A 4,494-nucleotide genomic window follows, 5' to 3' on the forward strand; every position below is an offset into this window, starting at 1 on the left:
TAATGTGACAGTCCATTAAATTGTATAGAGTTCAATGGAGTGTAGAGTTTAATGGATAAAGTTGTATAATGAGTGGAATGTATATGTGGCAATCCATTGAACTCATATAAGTTCAATGCATTGGAGATGGTCTTAGCTTATTTCCACCGTAATAAATTGATTTTTAGTGTTTTCTATCCATCCATGCATTTAATTTTAACTTATAAGTAAAGATAAACAATATTTATTATTTTATTTATTTATTTATTTATTTTTATATCCAAACACCATATATGATGCTCAAACACTGACCCACGTAATAAAAGGGAAAAAAAACAAAGGAATGCTGAATATACTACCTTTAACGCCTTGTTCTCGAGTTCTACTTAAGGAGAGAAATGAGAGGATACGGAGGGAAAGTGAGGGGTGACGAAGGAAAACTGTGTTCCCGAGTTTCATTAATAGAAGGAAAGTGAGGGAGAAGAAGAATTTTGGAGCCATATTTTCCTTCCAAATTTTCCTCTCAAATTGGACGGATTTGGGAAGAAAGTGAGGGGAAGGAAAATTTGAAGTTTTATTTTCTTTTTCCTCCTAACTCGGGAACACAAAACATAAAATTTTCTTTTCATTTCCTTTCATTTCCTCCGAACTCGGGAACACGGAATAATTAATATTTTCCTTCACCTCCCTTTCTTTCTGTCAAAATTTTCCATCCTTTTCCTTTAATGAATTTAAGAAAAAAAATTATATTTTCCTTCACCTCCCTTTCTTTCTATCAAAATTTTCCATCCTTTTCCTTTAATGAATTTAAAAAAAAACTCGGGAACAAGGCATAAGAGGAACGTCAATAATAGTATCATCTATCAAGTCTAGAGAACTATTCATCCCATTCAAATACAACAACGTGCTCTCCGTCGTATTAAACTGTAACGCAATCTCACTCGCCGTGTTGCCGACGGCCACCATGTATCCATAATGCACCACCGTCTCCCCATCAACCTCATCGCAGCTACACGGCAATGGAATCCACAGCTTCTGACCATCCAATATATTATTCGGATCAGATATATTATTAACAGACTGGATCTGCGGGTACGTCACGATGTTAGAAAAAACATCGGCGGCGATATGGTCAAGACCGTCTTCGGGAAGCACGGTGTATATCGGCCGGTGGTCGGAGATTCCGACGCCGTTACGGCAGAAGCAGGGGAAGGGGATTTTGAGGATTTGGGAGGCGGGGAATGTTTGGGTTTGTGGGGTGGTGATTGGGAGGTTGTTTGCGGCGAGGAAAGAGCGGAGGTTTTTGACTCCGAAGAGTTTGAGGATGGAAGAGATGGAGGTGGTGTTTGGGAGTCTGTAGTCGACGAGTGAGTTGCAGGTGGTGGTGTTTGTGCATCGGAAACCAAGAGTTTGTGTTTGTGCAGTTGAATGAATGGAGAAGATGGAACAGAGTAAAAACAAGATGGGGAAGAAAATGATGTTGGAAAACACCATGTTTTCTCTTTCTGTAAAGTTATAAGAAATTTTGTGCTTGTAACAGAAGGCGCTATTTGGATTTTGGAATTTTTGGAGGGTATATAAATGGCGGAAGGAAAGTTGTGAGGGAAGGAGAAGACCATATGTCTGTAATAAATTTTGTGCTTGCAAGAAATAGACTTTTGAAGACTATTTGAATTTTGCCCTTTTAATTGTTCCTCATTAAACCTTTAATTATTTTATTTTGTTTTTTCAAAAAATATAACGGCTAAGATGGACAAATTCAAATAATTAAAAAAATATATTTAGAAAAATATTAGAATTAATCCGAAAAATACAAGTTAACTACTTTATTATTTGTTTATTTTAACAGGTTTATCGGTAATCTTTCGGTTTGAGTTTTTTACCATACAATTGTGTAAACATTATAAAGTTTTTATATTTTGGGTTTATAATCCATTTAGTCTTTGTATATATTTTTTATTTAATTAAGTTTACACACACGTAATTATATTTATTTTAATCATTTTATACGGTCAACATGTTATCTCATTTTTAAAATTTACATATTTGACTTATATTTTAAATTTTCTTACAAATTTGGTTCAAAATTTATATTTTTTTTGTTAGATTTCAAATTTTTGTTACGAATTCATTTTAAATTTAGTTGTTTTACATTCTTTTTTTTTCAAAATTTTGCTTTGAATATATATATATATATATATATATATATATATATATATATATATATATATATTTATTGTATAAAATCATATTTATACCAAAAAAAAATCATGTTTTCACATAAAAAAAACCTTTTTCTATATAAAAACCTTTTTTTAAAATATTTTTGTTAATATATAATGAAAATAAAGATTTATGTTTTGTAGTTGACATGCCTTTTTACTGATTTGTTATGCGTAAATGGCACAAAAAAACATTTTTTTATACAGAAATTTGATTTTGACACTGTGTTTTTTTCTTGTGTCAATTTTCACACTGTGTTTTTCAATTTGTTACAATTCTGACCACTTGACCGGTTAACCAGGTTATATGCTGACGTGGCATGATTACGTGTCAGTTTTGATGACGTGACATGCTGACATTATATGCTGATGTGTCAAAATTGAATTTTTTCTCACAAAAAACACTAAGTTTTTATTTTTTTTTTTCGATTTTGACAATAAGTTTAATTTTTTCTTTCAACTTTGACATTATGTTTTTTTGTTCCAAATCGGACATCATTTTTTCCAATTTTGTTCAATGTTGACAATTTTCTATTTGGAACCGTATAAATATTTTTTTAATACATTTAAATCGTATAAATATTTTTTTTAATACATTTAAACCGTATAAATATGTTAATTTTTCATTTAAAAACCATAGTTTTGTATAAATACATTTTTTTACAGTCAAACCATATTTTTATATATAAATATGTATTAGTTATATAAAAATTGTATTTTATATTAAATATGTAACTTTAAAATGTGTATGGAGGTGTGGAGGCGTGTAGTCGATCAAAACTCAGATATCAAGTTTGCAACCCATCAAATTTTTATATCTTATTAGAAGCTTATGGTTAGTTTGATTCTCATTATATAACTAATGCTTTGAATGTAAGAAAAAAACACCTTGTATTTAAATAAAATGTGGTTTTTAAACGAAAAAAAATATGTTTCTACGGTTTAAAATGTAATAAAAATATATTTATACGGTTTCAAATGGAAAATAGACAAATTTGAACAAAATTTGATAAATGATTTTCGATTGGAACAAAAAGACATAGTGTTAAAATTGAAATAAAAAATTAAACTTAGTGTTAAAATCGAAAAAAAGTGAAAACTCAGTGTTTTTTGTGGAAAAAAATCAATTTTGATACGTCAACATATCATGTCAGCATGACACGTCAACAAAACTGACACATCATCATGCCACGTTAGCATGTAACCTGGTTAACCGGTCAAGTGGTCAGAATTGTAACAAATTGGAAAACACAGTGCCAAAATTGACATAAAAAAAAACACGGTGTCAAAATCGAATTTCTGTGTAAAAAAAATGTTTTTTGTGCCATTTACCCATTTGTTATTCGATTTATTTTACTAATTTTATAATATTTTGTGTTCCGGTAAGAAAATTTGACGATGAAAATGATTAAATATTTGATAATATAGATTTGTATAGATATTTTTTTTTTTCAAATCTAGTTGAATCTATAAAATAAATAGGTTAATCATTTTATTTTGTGTGTGTCTTTTAAAATTTTGAAATGTTCAATGTTGCTTGAAATAATTTACTTAGTTTACATAGCCTTGTGGTTTTTCAAAGAGAAATCTCTGGAAAAATCTCAATATTTTATTCTAATTTACAAAAAAGTCTCAAACTAAAATTTGTTTACGAAAAAGTCACAATCACCGGTAAAGTGAAGATTTGACCTATTTTTCCAGGTTTACCGGTTTCATTATTTACCCGATTTTATTAAAGTCTCATTATTTTACCATAATTTACGAATAAGTCCCAAATTATGGTAAAATAATGAAATTTTAATGAAATTAAGGTAAAATAATAGGACTTTAATGAAACCGTGTAAGTATCAAAACCGATAAACTGGAAAAAAAATGGCCAAATCGTCATTTTTACTGGTAATTAAGTATTTTTCGTAAACAACTTTTAGTTTGAGACTTTTTCGTCAATAATGGTGAAATGTTATGATTTTTTCCATGGATTTCCCTTTTTCAAATATTGAAACGATGCACTTGAATATTTTCTTTGTCTTTTTGAAATAAAGTTGTTATTGAAAAGTATGAATTTAAGTCGATTTTTTATGGTTATCATTAATATTTTTAATACATGATACTATTAGAAACATAAACTATGGTTTACATATCTAAAGAAAATTAATACCATTGATTCTTGATCTTTAGATCAAGTGGGTTAGTTAATGTTTAAAATATAACTAGTATGTAACATCCCGACGACGAGGTATTTTCGATCTTAACCTTAATATGAAAGAATATTGTATTTTGACCCTTGAGTTTG

The 4,494-nt window shown here is 29.1% G+C and overlaps 1 pseudogene; it reads right to left on the reverse strand.

Moving 5' to 3' along the window:
• Nucleotides 1–284: 284 nt before the first annotated feature.
• LOC145069226 (lysM domain-containing GPI-anchored protein 2 pseudogene) lies at nt 285–1,600 on the reverse strand (annotated as a pseudogene).
• Nucleotides 1,601–4,494: the final 2,894 nt, after the last annotated feature.

Source organism: Lactuca serriola, chromosome 8 (assembly GCF_051521515.1).
Source record: "Lactuca serriola cultivar US96UC23 chromosome 8, Lser_US96UC23_V15, whole genome shotgun sequence".
Classification (NCBI taxonomy): domain Eukaryota; kingdom Viridiplantae; phylum Streptophyta; class Magnoliopsida; order Asterales; family Asteraceae; genus Lactuca; species Lactuca serriola.